Here is a 22,586-nt window from a genome sequence, read left to right as displayed (position 1 = left end):
TTTTTTTTTTTTTTTAAACGGCAGTTTATCATTAAGGCATAATTCACTTGAAATAAACCTGTCCAGTCTTGTGTTTTATGTACTTTATCTTTTGATACACTTTTTTGATTAATTGGGAAGGCATTTTTTTGATAAGTGATATTGCAAGTACCACAAATGCTTGCATTGTTTACACGCAAATATACAAATGGGAGAAATGTGAAAATTATTTAATTTAATTATTTTGTAAATGGCAACAACATGGCTGGTAAATATTCAGAAATTAATGTATTTATTTATATATTTATTACTTTTTAACTCATGGTAGGGATCTAAGAGCTGCTTATTTATTTTTTCCACATAATATTTCTGTAGTATTTTGCTAATTCAAGTGTGTTTTAAATATATACATTATATTTTAGACCTATATGTTCAACAAATAAACAGAACAGCACCAGTGACCGTAAATTGTCATCCTCTGCCTCTCGACTCTTTCCCTGCCTTTGGCCTGGCCTTGGGTGAGTGAGTACCTACCAAACCAACTTTCCATTGCAAAAACTAGAGGTCTGTAATGTAAATAATGTGACACATCACCTTCATGTGTCCGCAGTGTTGCTTTTGTACTGCAAGACAGTCAAAACCAAGACTAGTGCCTGGGGTCTGTAGAGTTCAGGAAGCACACCTGAAATATGAAAGCAATGAGTCAGACTCTGTGTCACACTCTTCAAACAAGTCATAAACAACACAATGAATGTTTTTAAGGAATACCTCACCCAAACATGGAAATTGTCATTTTCTCACATTTTCTCATGTCATTCCAAACCTGTGTGATTTTTTTATTTTTTATATATATATATTTTTTAAATTCCCCCCTCCAGAATTAAATTTTTAAGCAGACTCAGGAAGCTCTAGTGTAAAAGCACTCTTAGCTTGTGCTGATTTCCATCAGCATCAGGTTTTGTCAGCCGGAGCTAGCGGCAAGCATCGCATGAAGCTCAACAGTTCTTTGTTCTTTCTGTCATTTACGCATGAGAGAGGCACCGGTAGCAGAGCCGTGAGCCACAGGTCTGGAGAGAGGAAGAGGAGAGCAGCCCGGCCGTGTTATCTGTAGCTGTCTCTGTCACCTGCGGAGTGACTGTCAGATCAGCCTAGAGTTTGGGCCCTCCCTGATGTTCATCGCTGGGGAGTATGGGTAATTGGAGAGAATCGCTTCTGTTCCAGCACAGCCATGCAGTTTCAGTTCAGAGCTAGACTGCGGGAAGCAACACTTTTCCCCTGCAGAAATCTTATGTCCTGAGATCACTCCAATTTGTCAAATCTGTGACTCAGGACTGAATGTGAATGAGACACACAGGCAGCTGAAGTCTGCATCAGGAGGTATGCCCGATGCATTTTGTCCTTGACTTTTATTTCCCTTTTCGCTCTGCTTTTCTGTTTTTAATAAAATCACTTTATGGAATAAATCTTTCTGAACTTAGTCACAAATTAGTATTGGCTGAGGTGAAGAACCAAGAGTGCATTAGGGTATGGCATCTGACAACATTCAGGAAGCTCAAAGCAGTTAGTAAAACTGGATAGATATTTTGGATGGCATGGGTTGTTTTAGAGATAATTATCCAGCAGCTATCACTCTGCAGCTCTCACCTGGTCGTCTGCTGAAGCTAAGCAGGATTGAGCCTAGTCACGTGAAGCCTTCTAGAAAACTAGGTTGCTGCTGGAAGAGGTGCTAATGAGGCCAGTTCACCCTGTGGTCTGTGTGGGTCCTAATGCCCCAGTATAGTGATGGACACAATACTATCAAAAAAAGCACTGTCTTCGGATGTGACATTAAACCGTGATCCTGACTCTCTGTGGTCATAACAAATTTCAGAATGTCCCTTGAAAATGTAGGGGTGTAACCCTTACATCCTGGCCAAACCTGCCCACTGGCATGTGTCCATTCTAATCATCCCTACTTAATAATCGCCTTCATCACTCTGTCTCCTCTATGGCTGCCGTCGCATCATCCAGGTGGATGCTGCACATTAGTGGTAGTTGAAAAGATTCCCCCTTCCTGTAAAGCGTTCACAATCATGCATGCTTGATGTGTGAGAACCAATGACTTTCATTCTCAAGTGTTATGCCAGCATGTTTGAGCTTCCGCAAGAACAAATGCGGTTTGTTTTCGCACATCAAGCAAGTACGGTTGAGCTTTTACTTTAGCTGATCACTGTTTTTATATAAATAAAAGCCTAAATTGAATATTTTCTTCATATAAGACAATTGTGTCTTCAGAAGACTTGAATAGGGGTTATGCGGAACGCCCAACGTTCGAACTGGAAAACAGGCATAAGCATTTCCGGTTTGCACTACCATACGCATCTGCAGCAGTAGGTGATCTCTGAGGTAACTTTTTTTTCCGCTTTTTTAGAAAACAAATCTTATTTCTGTTTTAATTAAAATGTCACGAATGCTTAAGTATGCAGAAACATTTTTTTTATAAAAAAAATAAAATGCAGTCTTCATTTGATTGTTTTAATCGTCTGCAAGCAAATATAAAAGGTTAAACTACTATGATAGCATACAAGTCTAAACTAACTTGCTGATAATTAGCTAACTCTACATCGGGTGCCATTAGCAAAAGCTACATACTAACTTACATACCTTCATAATCATGAATAAATGAGGAGGCGTAAAACTTAAATCCTTTATCTAACGGAGTACTCTGGGCTCTGGAAGTCCGTTTAGCAATACGATGTACATCTGAAATGGATAGAATGGGTAGCTCCTGTAAACACCGGCTATAAAAGGTCGCCATTCCCACGTTGTGTTTACCTCAGTAGCTGACGACCGGAAGTAGTTATATCTGTTTTGTAGAACCCGGAAGTAAGTTGCGCATAACCCCTATTAGATTGAGCTGCTAGATTCACATGGATTTCTTTTACAATCTCTTTATGAATGTTTTTTTTAAAGAAATTTTTTAAATGTTCATTAGCTGTAAGCCATAATCATCAAAATTATAACAAATAAAGGCTTGAAATATCTCACTTTGCATGTCATGTTCTATATAATATATTAGTTTCACCTTTTAAGTTGAATTACTGAAATAAATGAACTTTTTCACAATATTCAAATTTTTCGAGTTTCACCTGTATTGTTGGCTAGTGCCACAAATATACCCGTGCGACTTATGACTGGTTTTGTGATCCAGGGTCACATATGTTTTATTTGCCATTATTATGATTCTTCCTCAAATATGAGATTGAATCTGTGTTTAGCTCAGATGCCATCTGCTGAAATGAGCATTTGTTTGTGGCCAGAAGAACACATGGAAATTGCAGAACTGTACTTGTAGTGTGGATGTGCATTTTGAGTTTAAATGTGCAACCAAGCAATGAACTAGTCAGATAGAGATAGACAGAGAGAATGAGGTCTCATAGCCAATCTTGAGCCATCTAGCTCTCACCACACATGCCATTTCCCACAGTTCAGAAATAGACAGCTTTGTCAGCTTCTTTGGCACCGTCTTGTTTTCAGGTATGAATAACAGCCGGCTGATATCTTCTCCATTTCTGATATCTCTCTCTGAAGCGCGGCTGCTCCCCCACCCCACCACCCAAGTCCTCAGCAGGGGAAGATGGGTGTTATGAAACTGTCTGTTATTCATGCGTGAGAGGCCCTCATTGCAGATCAGCGTTATCGTGCCTTTATTTAGTCAGAATGATAATGAGAAACAACAATGGATTCAGGTTATGGGGATCTAACTGTCCTTGTAATAGCTATATCTGTGTGTTGACATCCTTCTGAAAAGACCCGGACGCCCCGTCAAAACATTCTGCACAATCAGAACGGCAGCGATGCGTTCAAATGTAAATAACAGCCTAGGTTGCCATTTACACAATTAAAACAGAACAAAGCCAAATGTGTTCTTTGTGATTTTTAATAGCTCAGCCAAGTCAACAAATGACACTTTCGCAGTTCTGACGTCACTGAGATTTACTTTTTGTTTTTAATCGATAGGTTCGCATCTCAAGTTGGCAGATTCTCCACTCTTAAGGGATGCTATTTCTAACCAATGTTATACCTCCAAAAGCTCTCAAACCAAGTTTCTTTTTGCAGATAGTGATGAAATTGTCGCCAAATAACAGCAACTATAATTCTCCCTATGACACATTGTTATGCAGTTTTGTAGAAAAGACATGCGTTATAAAATACCCTTGTCATGCACTGTCGTGTTATCCAGTTAACGATTGGATTCTGTGATATTTCCTATCAACTGCATCATTCACTCTATATTTTTCAAAGTGTCTTCACAACGTTATACTTTCACCTGCATGATACAAAGATGGCAGTGTGGAGTGTTGTCCTGTCAGAAACCCATCAGACTCAACTCGGTCTCGATCTCCAGCGTCTCTTTTTTGGATATACCTGAGGGAAATCGACAATAAATGTCAAACCCTCCTAAATAAACGTCAGCTCTGTTTCAAAACCTAATGAGACACTACCTACACTACACTACCTACACTGCCTACACTACCTCAAAAGTGACTGATTTGGACCTCTGTATACAGGTGGCATTCTGCACAAATCTACAATTTATGTCAATACAGTCCGATAGTAGCATATTGCCAAGTTGATCGCGTGGTATTTTTATTTTGACATAATTATGTGTGAATTTGTCCGCTCAAATGCAAGGCGACGTGAAAGAGAGCTCAGTTTAGTATTCGTGAGCTGTCTGAGATGAGGCTTTCTGTTTCTGGGTTTGGATGTGTGAACACAAAACTTTTCACACAGCAGGCAAGTCTTCTTTCGCATGAATATTTAAATTGTCAATGCTTAACCATTCGTAATGAAACAGCGCTTGCCCATCAACTGTCCCGAGAGTCGTTCACATTCATGCATTGTTAGAATTCATAAAAATGTTACGGACCAATTGGCGAGTGACACCGTTTTACTCGCATTTGGCGCTTGGCGAGTGCTTTTTTTAAAATTCTTTTTTTACCTATTGTATGTTTATTGGTTAACAGAACAGCTTTTTTATGTAGCTGTGGTTTGCGTACATTGGGTAGTCAAATTCCCAGATATAATGTTACAATCTTTAAAAAAAATAATATTAAAGATACTGCTTCCTAGTCAGTTTACAATTGGCCTTTAACAGTTTTGCTAACATTGTCCACTATATATTAAAAAAAGTGCTGGTTTAGCATCACAGAGGAACTTTAAAGACCTGAAGTTAAAGCAAGGTAAATCGCTGGGGCCAGTGTTCTAATGTCACAGAACACAATGCATAATGCTCACTATAAGTGTCTAATGGGAGATCTATCTGTGTATTGCCTGTCCACCATCAGCCACCTGTGTTGATACATATCTCCTTAATCTGACACACTGTGCATTAGTGTCTCAGCCTGAGAACTAATGCTGTCCATTAGCTCGCTCTCTCCCACACCCACTAACATCACAGTGCCAGAAGCCGCTTAGCATCCACTTAGAAGGGTGTTTGTAGTCATCTCAACATCAAATGCTCATGGTTTTGTGGTGTTGCACATGTTAAACTCCCATTTATATTTGGAAGATTTTTTTTGAAAGTTGCATTCAAAAAAGCTTGTGGCGTCCAAGTTTAAAAGGGTGTGACACTTCTGGATGAATTGTCTGTGCCATGTTGCTGTTGTGTCATAGAAATATGTTGTAACTTGGCTAGTCATAATTCTGTGCTGTTGTACACAGTGTTGTTTGTGTTGTTTATTCTGTCCTGTGCCAGTGTGACACGTACCAATAACACACAATAATAACATTATCATCAGGAGCAGGTTATCTCTGTGTTCCTTCTGTCGCTCGGCCACCCTCGTGTTTCATTCTCCTGGAGTCTGAAGACATCTGCAACTCCATCTCTCTGACACACACTTACACAGAGCTCATTTCCAGCGTCAATACAACTATTCTATTCTATTCTATTCTATTCTATTCTATTCTATTCTATTCTATTCTATTCTATTCTATTCTATTCTACTTTCATATCTAATCTTTTTTTGGAGCACAATCTGGATTTACCTGCATAAATGGTTGTTTTAAATGGAAGCACCTAATACACAAAACATCAAGCTCGTATCAGCTGACTCTCAGCTGATCCACATCTACCTATAGGAATACGACGCCTATCACAGCATCCATATATAAGGTCCATCAGTATTATCAGCAGCTTATCATTGCATGCAACTGATGTTAAATGGTCACTTATTAGATCCTCCCCTTGAAATCATAAGCAGTCTCATTGAATGCATGTGAGCTGCATGGTAGCAGTGATCAGGATGTTGATAGTGAAAAAGGATGTTAAAGGTACACTATATTACTTATTTAACCTCCTGCAGTTAAAAAACAAAACTTCATGCATTGTAGAAGAACATTGTTTTGGTTGTGCTTTGGCTCTGTGTGATTATGCAGATGAAAATAGTAATCCTACTGCACATAAAACATTCACTTCTTGGTTTAATGAATCTCAAGCTGGCTAGCTGAAGACATTACTATAGCTACACCCATTAATAGACAAGGTACTTCCTTGAAAATAAAATTTCGCCACAGCACTACAACAATCCATAATTACGACATTTCAAATCCCTCATTTCTCCCTATCTCCGAAAAGTCTTGTTTTTTTTCTTGTTTTATTACCAGCTCTGTCAGGGTCTCTTTTTCCAACAGTTTCTCTTCTGTTTGGCGCTTTTTTATCTCAAATGTTTTTTGTTTTTTTTATCTCTGTTTTTATTTCGACCGTTGTGACACCGGTGTCACTCACAAACCATACATGCGTCAAAGTTGCCTGAGCACATTTTTTTCTAATTACAGATATGACGAGACATACACTGGCGAGTTACATACCGATTTCCTGCAAAAACCATCCCGCTTGGTCTAAAATATAAACACTTATAATAGGCGTACCATAGTGAATCAGGATAAGAAAAAAAAACACGTTTTGGAAGAAGGATTGATGGTGTATTGACATTAAAATTTTGTTAGTTTTAAACAAAAAAAAGTTACACAGTGTACCATTAATATGAGTCTGTTCTAGCTACAGACAACTTTAATTTGTTTTCAAACTCAATCTTTAGGACTAACTGTCCACACTGTTATCTAAGTGATCAAACTGAATCTGTGTGTTCGGGTAGTGTAGGCATTTTCTGGGATATCTACATTAGGAATTTTTTAGCATGATCAGAATGATGCCAAGAGACTTTGTCCCATAACTACTAGGAGCAGCAAGCTGGCAGTATGGAGAGAGCTGACAGAAAGCTGGAATTTTGTCCTCTGCTTATTTATGTCATAGCGTTTGGCCACGCTGCTGAATTCAAACCATGTATAAGACAGCGGGAGTGACAGAGGGGGGTATGTTCTGAAGTGTTTTTTTTTACTCACCATTGGCAGAACTGTGCATAGTGGGTTATAGAAGAGGTGGTGACTTGATGTTTTATATATATAAATGTATATACAGTATATATATATATATATATATATATTTATATACAGTAGCCTATATATATATATATATATATATATATATATATATATATATATAGCATAATTTATATATTTTGTGGAAGTTTGCACATCCACATTGTGAAAAATCCACATTGTGATTCCAACATGGATTGCCATTTTGCAGTTTTGTTAGTGTTTTTACTGGCTTTCATATTACAATTAACCCTGGGTTAACGTCTTTTTAATCCCTGCTTTTGCTGCGTTACACCCAAATTGCACTGTCATTTATAGTTGTTTAGCTATAGACAAACAATAATAAACTGCATCAGCACTTATTAACTTAATAACACTCAACTTATTAAATATTCATGTACTTTGCACAGTCACAGAAATCTTCATGCTGTGATTAGTTTCAGCGTCTGAAGGAAACTGTGTAAAATGTTGAACAGCAATGGCAAACGTGTTAATTAACGATGAAGAAACACTATTATTTTTGCAATGTTTCAGAAGACTTAAGATATCCAGAGCGGATTTATGAGGTGACATTTCTACAGATGGACGAGCAGCTATTAAAACAGGTTCCACTCTCTATTTGCCCATCAATGTTATAAACATTTTAAATATGAAAATAAGAATGTTAAATCCAGATTTCAGCACCAAATCTCATAACCTAACAACCTAGGATTAATTAGTAACCCAAGATGAGGTATAAACAGTGTAATACTGTCCATGGAACAACATAATCAGGATTATGTCTACCCAGAGCTAATAATGACCCATGATACACAGTTTCAAGTGTGACAAGCCAATATGTGTATCTGTACCTTAGGTAATTGTCAGTCCTTGAAAATGTGCACTTTCAAGTTGCTAAGTGTTAATGGTGTTCTACTTAGCTAGACACCCCATACTTAGTCATCTAAAGTTGACATTCAGTGATCAACATAACCATTTATTCCTGGAAATAGCTTTAGCACCATGTTTCAGCCCCTGATCTACATAGTAAAAACAGAATGAGGCTTATGCGATGTGTTTGCTTGTGCCAGAATGCAGCTGTAAGTGTTGCAGATGCGATCGCAATGAGAGCATGTGCAGTGCTTCTATGCGGGATGTTTTTCATTGGTGTTTATGAAGATGAGAGCCAAATTGAGTGGTAAAGTGTGGAATGCAGGAGATCTGCTTTGTCCATAAGCACTTTTAGTCATTGAAATGGTCATTGAAATGGAGAGACAGACATGTTAGATCATGACAGTTGTAAATGTCAAGAGGATAAACTTATTGAATAGGCACTCAGTGTTTGAATGTGTTTCCTTACTGCTTATTGTTGCCAAATAAATTATTGAGAACACACTTAATGTGTCCCTTGTCGCAGATTTTAGTGCACGTTTAGCATTGATTTTTTTTTGGTTTTTTTGTCTTGTTTCATCTTTGTTTCAACATAATTTATTTGTTTTGTCTTGTTTTGGTCTTGGTTTGAGTTTTGTTTAGTCAGTGTAACACATTTTTTTTTTTTGCGATTAAAGGATTAGTACACTTTCAAATTTTTTTTGTGAGATTTTACAAGAGATGGTACAAGACGGGCATTTGTGGTTAAAAAGTAGGTTGATCGTTTCGCTAGATAAGACCCTTATTTCTCGACTGGGATCGTGTAGAGACTTTGAAGCTGCATTGAGACGGACATTTGAACCTTCTTTGAACATTGGAATAGTTGGTTGCCATTGAAGTCTATTCTGTGTAGAAAAATCCTGGAATGTTTTCCTCAAAAACCTTAATTTCTTTTCGTCTGAAGAAAGAAAGACATGGATATCTTGGATGACATCGGGGTTAGTAAATAATCAGCAATTTTTTTTTTTTTTTAAGTGAACTAATCCTTTAAGTATATGTAAAAAATGCAATAAGAATAAACACAATGCTCGACACAGTATAAAACAAATATAAATTCTTACAATGATTAAACATGTAATTTAACTTTTTTTTAAAAAATCATGAACTGACAGCCTGCAGGGCCATTTACATGACACCGTAATAAAAAGAAAAGAAAAGCCATTTTGGCCATTCATTTTCATGACAACAGCGTTTTGGGGTCTTGAAAATGCAAACTTTTGAAAATGGGTTTCAAAGTGCAAGTTTTTGAAAATGATACCACTATCTTCTCCATGTAAACTACAAAAACCTGAATTTGTGAAAACGGTGATGTCATGCGCATGTTCAATCTATAGGCACGTAGTGTTTCTTTTACAAAGCCAACTACTTTTTGTTTTTGTTTTCGCAGATCTGTGTGAACGGAGATCGTTTTGACAACGTTGACGTTTGCACATGAAAAACGGAATAAAAAAATAAAATAAAAATTTCAGTTTTTAGTACATTTTTGTTGTGAAACACACCCTTAGTTGTTTTTGGTTTGTTTTGCTCTATTTTGTTCTTTCTGTTTAAAATATTTATGAAATCTCTTATTTGATCACTTATTAGAACAGCCGTAGTGCAGTTCTCATTCGGTCAGGAATCACTGTTGCATCAGGTTGAAACTTTTATTTGTTGTTGTTAACAACAAAGAATATTTGCAGAAATGATTCATGTCCTTGGTTGATATATTCCCTGTGGTGCAAACATTGGATGTTTGTACACCTCTACTCCTTTACTAACTAGAAGCAGACCCGTGTAAGGAGTGATCACTGCTGAGGCTCGCATTGCCTGCTTTTGACAAATCTGCTCTAATTGCTCTCTGATTAGTATGTTTCTCAGAGTTGCTGAAGGTCACTTTCCAGAATGGGTGAAGATAATTACTGTAGGATGACATGTGCTGCCAGCCACAGGAACGGAGGAAGACTTTACACAAAATGAAAGGAAGCACAAGGGGATGGAAAGTGATGCTGAGTGGATACAATTAGCAGGAACACATGAGCGAGAACAATATGCGTGTTTGTGTGTGTGTGTGTGTGTGTGTGTGTGTGTGTGTGTGTGTGTGTGTGTGTGTGTGTGTGTGTGTGTTGGTTTAATGACCCCTACATCCCACGTTGGAGGTGAGAATATGAAACAACGTTTTCTCAAACACTCTTTTGAGCCCTCTCTGAATCTCTTGACTCTACGGAGATTAATCAGTCTGCCGTAATCACCCTTCAAACTCTACCTTTGGTTAATTAGTCCATCCAGTATAGAATCAAGAGTTGAATAAAGAAAATTTCATTGCCATTGAGGGAACGAGAGACAAAACTGACGGAAGAGTGAAGATCATTTGTGCTGTGCAAGTGGTGTAGTGGTGCATTTTAGGTTAGGGGAAAATGTTCTCATCAAACAAGCAATTATTTTGTAGAGGGCATCTGTTCCCTCAGTGCACTCACTGTGGAGGCCACATCAGACACTTTCTTTGCATTCACACTATCCCAATCTCTCTTCCACTTCTTTTTTTCTTTCATCTGTGGTATTTAGATGTTTTTTTTTGCACTCAGGAACTTTGCAAGGACACCTTGTTTCTCTGAAGACTATTTAATTCAAACGTAAACATTTTAATCCCAAAATGCACTTAGTATTCATATACGGATGAAGGGCAGAGCATAATGAACATGCTTCTTAGAAGTAAACTTTTGAGCCAGTCCCCAAAGACATTTTTTTCCAAGTTCATGTAAAAAAAAAGTCTTTCATTTTTATTGGAAACGGGGGAAAGAGACAGATATATTACTGGAACAGGTGTAATTGAAGTCAGGAACATGAAATGAAAATGACACCGCAAAACTAAGGAAACAGAGCGCCAAATGTGTTCAATATTTGTTGTAATTGAGCAGATTAAGCAAACAGCATTGATTTATGACTACACTAAACAAAAGTACTATGTTATCTTGTTTTTTGGGCACAATACCTTATTTTTTTCAGACATGTACCAAGGTATTCTTACCAAGGTATACCTTAGGGAACCATGTAAATATTATGTAGCAACTCCTTCAGTTCATGGTTTGTTATATTTATATTTGTAAGTAAAAAAAAAAAAATGCTCCTCAAAATCCAATAAAGTGCTGTCCTACATTGTTCCTCAATGAATATCATTTTTTTCACTCGTAAGTACGTCACATTACGGAAGTAAATTGGGGTTGCGAAACCCCCACAAAATAAAATAGATTTTCTTCAGCATCACCTAAAATGTAATGGATGCTTCTCGGCCTCTTTGTCATGCGGTCATGCTCCAGTCTATTTCAGTTTACAGGCATATTTAATAGTTAAACACGACAAAATGACGGATGCTCATTTTTTTGCAGTATGCTATACCTGGTCCCATCATTCATCTGTTTTTGTTTTTCAGAATAACATCTTCACAGGAGATAATTTCTGTGCAATTTTTTATGTTTTCAATTTACCTTCTCAGCATCTTCTTCTAGTTACCGTTCCTCCATGTCTGCCTCTTTCTCCCTCTCTCTGGCTCCCTCCCACTGGCGTATTGGATTTTCAGTCCATTCTAAATAAATTTAGCCACTGTGTTTTGTTGTAACGAGCTCTGTCGATTGCCTAAATGTAAGTACGCACAATTTACACCACCGGGTTGGCCATTTGTGGAATGCTTTAACATTACAAACAAATAAAAAAGCACTATCGCCTTAGGCTCACACTGGGAAGTAACACTGTGAAGTGACTAGTGTATGTGCAGTTAGCATAAAATCCGAAAGGCCCCCACGTTGCGGAGGAAGAGGACATTTCCCTTCTTATTTCCATCAATATTACGGCTACGCCACTCTTCTGCGTTTCAAGAATGAAAGCTTTAGCATTAAGTTCTGCCAGGAAGACTTAATTGTTACGTCACTCTACCTTTTCATTTATCTAATCACATTCCAACACTTGTGGTATAAAAGTTTGGTACTTACTCATGTTTGAGTTCGCAGATGCTGACGCTTCAATTCACCACCACCCTCCCCACCTCCTCCAAATTGAATCCTTCCCTCCATCCTCCTCACCACCACCACCAGGATGGTCCCTTCCATACCTCACGGGGGTCGGCTGCGCCCCTGCCTTGATCTTCAGGCAGGATATGCAGAGTCCGGACCCTCAGATTGCGAGCTACGGACGGGGCCTACGCCAAAGAACTTTATTGCTTGCTGGGTTGCTAATAAATGGATAATTGTCACAGTATTTATTCTCCCGAGTCTTTCTGGTAGAACTGATGTTTCCTGCTAAATATTTAAACTATACGTATCCACTAAATCTTAAACTATTCATATACATGTTCTATATAGGCGGCACGCTTCCAAAGTTTTGAGCTGACTTTTTGAAATGCACACTAGCTGTGCTGATGTCCTTGGACTTACAGTTTGGCCGCTGTGGCATAATGGCTGTTATCAGTGGGGGATCCAGTGACATTGACCTGAAGCATTGTGTAGTTCATCTTTCAGCTGAGGGTCAGATCTCTTCACACCCACTGTCTCAGGCCTCCCCGGAGGTCCCACTCACACTTAACCTTCCACTGTCACCCCTGCTGTGTTCACGGTCATCAAGCCACCTTGGAGGTCATGCGTTTGGCTGACAGCACTTCCTGTATTTCTCAAATACTGCCATGGCAAATAGCTTTTTAAGAGGCTGGACATACATAGATAAAAAAGAAAAAAAGGAATAACCAAGCAATCATTATCTCAAAATAAACCCTGACAGATTTATTTTGTTATATTAACTGGCCAACTGTTAATTAATTAATTAATATTAATATTAATATTAATATTAATATTCATTAATTCATTAATTCATTCATTCATCCATTCATTCATAATAATAATGATAATAATTATATATATATAAAAAAAAGAAAAAAAATTAAATTCAATTAAGACCACACTTATGCTTGTAGTGCAAAGTTTTCATGAACAAGTTACTTACTTTCAATTATCAGTTGCACAAATATTTAAGCTCAGACAATGGTGTTCTTAGATCAGTTTGACCGGATCTTTGAATCAGTGTGTTGTTGACTCACGTACAGCTACAGTTGGATCCGTTTGTTTCGTGAATGAATCATTCAAGTGTTATTTGTGAACCAATTCAACGGGTTCATTTGAAATAATCCACTCGTTCACGAATTTGACTCTTGCGTCTCAGAGGGTTGGAGATTTCTTAGGTTCGAAGTAACAAGGAACAATATGTGTTTTTATGGAATGTGGTGGAGTAAAAGCTTTGAAATGTAGTGAAGTGAAAGTAAACGTTTTCCAAAATAAAGATACTCTGATCAAATACAGAAACTTGAAAAATTTACGTAAGTACAGTAATGAAGTAGAAATACTTTGTTACTGTTTACCACTACGGTGTCAAGAATATTTAAATGCCGACTGCCAATCCGAATTAAATGTTCCAAACGACTGTGTATTAAGTCTAAACTGAATGATAGCTTATTTCAAGTGTTATTTTGAATGTGAAATGCACACATTCCTGCTCTCTGGCTTGACAAGGAATCACTCCAGTGCATTTCATCCCGAATTTCTTCCTTCCAAAAGATGTCTTTCCTAATGACGCTAAATCTAGCATGCTTAATTGGACCAGTGAACTATGTTATTGGAGCTGGGACTGTGTTTCTATTGGCCCCAAAGGCCACTCCAGTCCTGTGACACTGGGGTGGGTGGAGAGGGAGGAAGTATGAAAAGTGTTGGAATGGCTTGGTGTTCGGTAGAGAGAGGAGAATAGACTGAGACAGTGAATATTGTCACTGCTTTGCAGGATGTTAACTCATAAATTGTATGGCACTTGTTTATGTAGCATACTCTTCAGCATCCATGACTGGGTTGTAGATAAAATGGGACATGGTAGGACAATGATGTGCATTATACATGTGGCACAGCTGGGGAGGATGAAGTGCCCTTGGGATATGGTGCTGGGCCTCTGTATTACCCATTGAGCATCACTCTAATCTTTAGATGTGTTCAATCTTTTCATTAGAGGTCCTTCAAACGACAGCCTCTTATGCACCTATCAATGGACACGTGTCTGCCTGCATGCTTTGTTTTGTAGCAAATTTAATCACAACATGTTCTGCCTCTATACAAGCATCATATCAGACTAAAAACTTTCATATTTTTGTTTTATTCATATCATTTTTCATAACATTATTTATAGTTGCCAAGCAGCCCGTTCAGTGACGGCGCTTCAAATATAATGAAATGTGATACATTCTCTGTTTTTTTTTTTTTTGCAATGCATTTGAGCTATTGCCATCAGCCAAAATTAAATATTCACCACTACAGATGTACAGTGACATGCATCACATAATACACACAAATACATTCTTTCTGTTTTGAAATGTTTTCTATTGTGAAGGTGTGAATCATCTTTCAAAGACCTGCCAATACGCAACCACAATATTTGCTTTGTCATGTTTGGATGGTGAGCATTGTTGCCTTGTTTATCATGCAGGTCCATCTTGAATTTCCCACCGTAAGAGCTGGTGTCCTTTGGCAGTGGTCCTCTGAGCATGCAGCATATTGTATTCCCTCCCCTTGTCATTGAGCCCTCTGGGTTTAGCTGTCCCTTGGCCAGACCAGCCTTCAGTCATCTGTGACTCCTCATCTGATGGACATTAATTGCCTCCCTCCAGACTTGTTTGTTGTGGGTAGGACCTGATTATGATGTCATGAGCGCAATGTTGTGTGCTGACCCATGGCCCATGGCCATTCTGGGAAAACTAGCTTAAAAAGCTATTCTGGTGACCGATCGCACTGGCTCATTCTGCCCAAGAGACCCTTATTATCTACATAACTCATTTGATTTTGGGTAACATTGACGTTATATGTTACCCAAAGTCAAAATGACTTTATGTAGATAATAAGAATTTGAACGGTCAATTATGTTTTTTTGTTTTTTAGTCCTTTTTGGAGTGTGATGGCATCCATGATCGCAATTCACTTTTTTTTTTTTGTGAAAAAGAGCTGCCTAACACATGTTTTTTTTTTTTTTGGGTGGGGAAATTATCCCTTTAATGGGTTCCATGGGAGATTGATTTGTGAGCCAATCCTGGCCAGTTCTCACATGTCCAGTATTTGTAACATGGGGTTTTCAGTGAGTTTAAATTAGAGCTTGAGAGTGTGAAGTGATTCTGGTGCTTTTATCACAGCCTTTTAAATTGAGCTATGATGATGAGGAGGGGTGTCCTATTCACCTGATGAAGACCAGAGATGAGTCGGCCCACTCGCTGCTCTCCCGCTGACATTTCCCGCACAGGAAATGTGTCTCCACTGGCATTTATTCAACGTGGAGAGGTTTCGGCTCCTGGCCGCGCGTGCCATTTACCCGGGAGGTGTTTAAACAGTGCTTCTGTGGCTTTCTAACATGTTCTGCCCTGCCCTTCTCATGTCCTGTGATATGAAGATTAAAACCAACAACAAGGCAGAAGAAAAACGCAGCCTCACTCAGCCATAGCGTGGCACCTCTGTCAGTTTGCTAATTACTCGGCATCTCCTCTCTCTACGGTGGCATTTATTGCAAATTTGAATAATTTGCCCAGCAGATGGTAAGAATGTCAAGCTGTGACACAGATTTACTAATCTTCCCCGAAATGACGGTACGAGGCTGTCAAGTGTATTGTTTTAATAATGCTGGGAGGTGCTGGCGGGTGACGTCTGACCGGTTCTGGCAGCCCTGGCATGGCCCGTGGGTCGCATGCTCCAGTCTGCTCTCTGCGCTGTCTGTGTCAAAGTCCCAACATCTCTTTAACCCTCATCAAGGTTGTGTGGAGAGGAGATGAGTGGCGCACCTGTGCTCCTGAGCCGCCGAAGCCCCCTACGCTCTCACCTGGTGCTATTCATGTACCTCATCTGCTGTTGTTCCAGGCGTTAAGCTTGTCAGCTTTTCTTAACTTCTGAACTTCTTGTCGGGCTCTCAGCATATGTTCGCACGCCTCGCTGAAAAAAAAAAAAAAGAAAAGATTTACATTAGAGAAGTGTGCTTAGATATGCCTTTTTTCCAGTGGTAGAAACACTCAGCAGAGCATCACACCATCTCGGTTATTTCACTTTACGTGAGCTGTAGGTTAATGTACGTGTTATTCTGCTTGTGCGTGATACGGTGTGGCTTTAGACGTAATCTTGCCGGAGCTGTAAAGGAAGTCATTACTCAAAGTCCCAGCAGACTAGGCCGAGCGCTGTCTCTAACTGTTTCCCCTAGCAGCAGCTTCCCTCCGTCGGTCCTTAATTACCGCGCACGTTTGCACCTTCGCTCTGGCGACTGCGCGGTTGTGATGGTTGGTGTTAGCTGCGACAGCAGAGCACTTCTGAACGCCTCAAATCCCTTTTTTGTTTAGAGGCAGATTAAGAAACTGAGAGCATGGCCAGGATTTGGATTTTGGAATTAGTCTAATAAACAGGCACTCTTGTTGCTCTTAATTGTGAGAGTGTGAAATTAAGAGGGTTGATGGACAATTGCAGGGCAATTTTAATCTAGGGATCGAGAGTTAGAAGGTGAGATAGATAACATTGCACTGAATTAAGTGAACTCATCTGCCATTTCATATCAAAGGTGATTGTTGTAATATATTTTAAAATAGTGAGCAGCCTGGCACTATTTGCCTGATAATATGAATATCTCTTTTCCCACAGAAGATGAGACATAGCAGAGGAGAGTGTTTCCTCAGATAGTTGGCAGAGAGAGAGAGAGAGAGGCAGAATTTATTTTTCAAAGCAACTTTATTTGAACAATTTTTACATCTTCCATACAAACCACTCACCCCCCAGAATAAGAGGGGTACATTGAGCATAAGTGCACAACTATAATTTGGTCATGCATGGACCTAAAATGGTGGCCTTGTTCCAGCTGAAGCCTGCCATGCACAGACTCTATCCTGTCGGTCATACCTCCATATAGGACATGATTAATGACCCCTGCCTGGGAGAAGATGCACTCATTAAAATCGTAATCAAAAGACACACAGTTCGCCTCTGTTCTGCTTTGCTTCACCATCAAGGCTGCAGCAAAATTTCAGATCTGTTCCTTTCATCTGTCTGTGAAAAAAGGGCAGTAATGTCACAAGTTAACAGTACACAGCATAAAACCTTAGATGCATGTATGCTCTACTTAAGAGAAATCTCCCCTCTGACTTCCTCCTAAATTGAGACCAAATAAGAGCTTATCTTATTGGCTGTCAAGTAAATTGTGCCCTGGTGTGTATTTGTTTAATGGCAATTGAATTCAATGCATTATCTTCAATGTTTATCTAATTTATATTGTATTTTTTTTTTTCTTGGAAATACATTTTAAACATGTTTTACATTTGTAATAGATGAGCAAATATCCCTGCTGAAAAAAGGGTTTGGATGAAGATACTTAAAGTATGTAATTTCTGTGTATGTAATTTTCTTTCATTCATTCATTAATTCATTCACTCACAGGAAGTATGCAGATAAACTGTAATTTGCTGAGTTACAGAAGCAGAGGTCAAGTTATTACAAAGTTATGTAGCCCCTGTACGCTGATTTGTTCACTGTTATTCAAATACAAGAAAGAAAGATACATTTCATTCAGCTTATAACTTTAAGTGCTGTGGTTTTTGATAAAAATGCCTTCCAATGTTTCAACTCAACAATTTGTTATTCTGTGTTTTTAGCGTTTTCAAATTTTATGACTCAAGTAATAGCTGTATTTTTTTGAGGCATTGGAGGCCACAGACCATAAACTGAGAAGAGAGGTCAGGGTCATGTTTGTTTATGCCTGTTGTCAATTTATTCTGGGTTTAATGTTGGTGGTGCAGACATTTAAACTAGAAAATGGCCCTGCCATCTTAAATAGAACATTATGTCATTATTTACAATGAAGCTTCAACTTCCAAATGTCTGAGGTTAAGGGTTTGTTTATGTCTTTGCCTTGATAAGAGTGCTCCCAGCTTAAATGCTTGGTGATCTCTCTATAGCAGCCAGATTTTTCATTCTGAGCCGTCTCTGCGGAGACCCGTGTCATTTTTAAACTCTCGCCCTTGAAAGTTCAATTTAGTCAGACGCTCTTTTGATGCCAAATTTGTGCTTCTGTAATTTTTTTCAGATTAATTCTCAACACTTCTGTCGCTCCCCTATAAAGCCTTCAGTTCAGCTTTGATTTCATGGTATGCACTGCAGTTTTATTAACATTCTCTCTTTGGACATTCATCTCTTTCCTATGTATCACGTAGATTGTGTCTGTGGCGTGTTGTGTTTTGAAAGAAGTTAAGATCAGATTCTTAACCTGAAATTCAATGTTTATTCATCTGTATGTGTGTGCACATGTGTTATCTCAGTGGTGTTTACTGCTTTTAACAAGAAATAGGTCCATGTAACTCTTCTCAACTACAGTCCTGGGGACTCGCTGCTCTTCATATTTTGTAGGCCTCCCTTGTTTCACACACTCACACTCAGGGTGCGTCTCAATCAGCTCCCTAGTTCAGTATTCAGGGCACTGATCAGGGATGATCATATATTCTGTGCTCCTACACTAATCCTACCCATTACAGAAAACTTTTGCCATTTTTTGAATTTCAAAAAACACAGTTTAGAATGTTTTTAAGCCATTTGGTTTACGAGGACATAGGAAGTGTTCACCATGTTTACGTAGCAATACTCATGTCATTATACACACTTGTGTCCACGTAAACCATATATACAAGAACACACGTACACAATAAATGTGTATAGACAGACAGATAGAAAAAGGTAGACTGACAGAGACAGGTGGATGGATGGATGGAAGGATGGACGGATGGATGGACAGACAGATGAATAGGTGGATGGACAGACATACAGTATATGCAGATAGATACAGTATAGACAGACAGACAGATAGACAGACAGACAGATATGCAGATTGAAAGACAGACTGACAAACAGATGGATATCTTTACTATTATTTTTGATCAATTTAATGCATAACAGATAAATAATTAATTTCTTACTTAAAAATCTTACTGACCCCCAAACTTTTGAACGATTAGTGTATTTATGATTAAATTAGTCACATTTAAAAGGATTAATCACAGTTAATCATTTAAAACTGTGCGGTTCATTCATGAGATTGTATTATTATATTCACAGTGACATTCGTAATAAAATTATATTATTAATTCACATTCCTACACTGTAAAAAAAAATTACATCCCCAAGTGAAAAATTTCAAGTGACTGATAACATCTAAATTTTTCAATTAGTCTGACGTATTATTTCTCATTGAGCCAATGTTAACAGACTATTGCAACAAGAATTTCACTTGGGCCAATTGAAAAATTTAGATGTTATCGGTCACTTGAAATTTTTGATTTGGGAGGGTTAGAAATTTTTAACAGTGTAATAAAAAAAAACAAAATTGACAGGTAGATACGTTGACAGATAATTTGCTGTATGTAGATAGACAATTATGCAGTTAGACGGACAGACAGGAAGATTGGTTGGCATGTAGAAAGGTACAGTAGGTGTGGGATAGATAGGGGTGTTCACAAACTTTGATGCGTTCTCCATTATTGTTTCCCAGTAATTGATCGCCTGTCCTAGATTCTTCCACCAATCCTGTTGTTCCTCCTCACTCCATGGCTCTATCTTCATCATGTCTCCTGTCCCTCTCTCTGGGGAGGATGGTAGTCCTGTGAAAGGGGGAAGTATCAGCAGACTGAGCCTGAGGAGAGGAAGGCAGGATCTGCTCTGAGCCCTGAGGCCTCTCTTCTCCTCCACTGCCTGTAATGAATGGAAAGACTGACCTGGTTGTGCTGCAGCCTGTGCTCATATTGACCCGGTTCTCCTCCACACCATCGTGCATCATCTCACCACTGTGGTGTTAGAGCAGCCCCGAGGCCCTCCTTTAACCAGCCCTCCCTCCCACACACTCGAGCGTGTGACGCTCTCGCAGAAATCCACAATGTTACTGCATCTTAAATCAGAGTTCTGAAAGGCCCCTGCAGCCCAATGGCTGACCAAATAAACCTCTCCAGACATCACAACAAAGCTTTCCAGTGCAGGCCTGGTAGAATAAAGGAAGGTCAGATGCAATGAATGGACATTTTTTTAACTCGAAATGGACAGTTTCATATTTGGATGGACATAGGTAATTGGTCATTCATTCGTGAGCAAAGATTTTCCCTGCGTTTCACTATCCGAAGCTCTGTCTGTTTTATATTCGGGGTAATAAACACTCCCATTCTGAACCGTTAATGGCCTCTGCAATTGAATGTTTTATTTTAGCCCATAATGAGGACTTTATAAACATTAAATATCCGCTTCTAATCAACAGACACTGGAGGCAAATCTTGAAATGACCTTATAGTCTCCTTTTAATGAATTCGTATTAAGCCAGTGTCGCACGCTTTGTCTGTCTCATTCCTTTATGCAAGTGTTTCGCAGTAAATAATTATCGTGTTAGGTGACCTGATTATTTTTCCTCTGCATATTCAATTATTTTCAGTATGTGCAGGACAGCTAGTGGCTGCGCTGTTATGTAATGATCTGTTGCTGTGCAGGAAAATCATCCTCTCCATGCCACACGCCGGACTGTCCCTGGGGCAGTGGACTTCTCCAATCAAGCTAATACAGGAGGAAGAGCGTGGAGAACGCTTGTTTTTTTTTGGGGGGGGGGGGCAGTGGCAGGAGGTCGAGTTTGTGTCTGTCTGTTTTACTAAGTGCGGTCAGAACAGAGGGCCAGCTGAAATTCCTCCTGATGCACTCTGTACTGGGAGAGAGTTAAGAGAGAGTGCTTGAGTGTGTGGAGGGAGGTTGCCTGCAGCTGGACGAGTGTGGGTGAATTTACCTTAAATTAGTGTCTAATTACAGTAACTGGCTTTCATGCTAAAACTGTGCCTTCATGTCTGAAGTTAGAATGGTATTGGTGTCAGATATGTGGCCTTTGTGGGTAGTAGTGCACATGCTCTGAAGAGTTGCACATGTGAGAGGTGAAGTAAACAAATGAATGAAAAATTGTGCAGTGAAAATTAACGCTTTCATTTTTGTGATTATGTGCTCTTTTTGTGCTAATTACACGCCCCGCGTCCAGACGCTCTCTCCCGGACTTGTGAAGCACATAATAATAATATTAATAGTATTTTGTTGATTCTACATTTATTTGGGGATGCAATGCGTAAATATACACTACTTTGCAAAAGTCTGGGGTCGGTAAGATTTTATGATTACCAAGGTTAAAAAAACTGTAATATTATTACAATTTAAAATTGTTTTCTATTTAAATATATTTTAAAATGTAATTTATTCCTGTGATACATAGCAAATTTTTCAGCATCAGATGTAATCCTTCAGAAATCATTCTAATATGCTGATTTGCTGCTCAAGAAACATTTATTTTTATTATTATTATTGTAATCAATGTTTAAGACAGTTTTGCTGCTTAATATTTTTGTGCGAACCTTTTTCCAATAACTTTTTCCCAGAACGTTTGCAAATGATTTTTTTGAATAAGAACTTTTAAAAAAAAAAGAACTTTTATAAAATTGTACATGTTTTTGCTGTCACTTTTGATCTATTTAATGCATCCTTGATGAATACAATTACTTATTTCTTTCTTTCCAGTGGTAGTGTATTTATGATTAAATTAGTCACAGCTAATGTGATTAATCATTGTTAATCATATAAAACTGTGTAGTTCATTAGTGAGAATTTATTATTATATTCACAATCCTAATAACATGAATCATTTGCATTCCTAATAAAAAAAACAAATAAAATTAAAGTATACTGAACAAAGTATTTTAACATTGAAAACACCTTAAAAAAAGTGGCGGAATCTCATCTGTCTTTGATAGTTTATGGCTAGGGTAGCATCTCAGTCAGTGTGCATTGGATTTAAAATAGATAAGTGCTGGTGTTTTTGTGTGTGAGCGTGTGAGCGTGTGATACGATCGGGCCGAGCTGTGTTCGGCTCCCTGTTTTCCTCGGCACATCTAGGCATCTGTGATTATCCTCTCACGGCCACAGAGGGAGCTTTTCTCACTCTGTCTGCGATAATGAGGAAGAGACTCGCAATGCCCTCAAGTCATTTCCTTTCTCCTCCCCCTTCTCCTCTGTTTCACTCTATCACTCATTCTTCACCGGCATCATGACTTCACTCCTCCACACATCTCAGTTCCCGCTGTACTATTTCATCTGTGATTATGGCTGTAATGACAGTTTCTTCTTGTTGTTTAGATGGTTCTCCACTGTTTTGTTTATGAACAAGCCATGCAGCCAAAGTTGCCGTGGAAAGAAATTTAGTTTTTT

At 38.6% G+C, this 22,586-nt stretch overlaps 1 protein-coding gene across 3 annotated transcripts in view; it reads left to right on the top strand.

Annotated features, from left to right (window-relative positions):
* tenm2a (teneurin transmembrane protein 2a) overlaps nucleotides 1-22,586 on the top strand; it is a 312,955-nt gene that overhangs the window by 32,566 nt on the left and 257,803 nt on the right. The gene's annotated exons all lie outside the window — the stretch shown is intronic.

This window comes from Leuciscus leuciscus (genome assembly GCF_965113295.1).
Source record: "Leuciscus leuciscus genome assembly, chromosome: 8".
Classification (NCBI taxonomy): domain Eukaryota; kingdom Metazoa; phylum Chordata; class Actinopteri; order Cypriniformes; family Leuciscidae; genus Leuciscus; species Leuciscus leuciscus.
The sequence above is the reverse complement of the archived record's forward strand: the minus strand, read 5'-3'. Positions and strand labels throughout refer to the sequence as shown.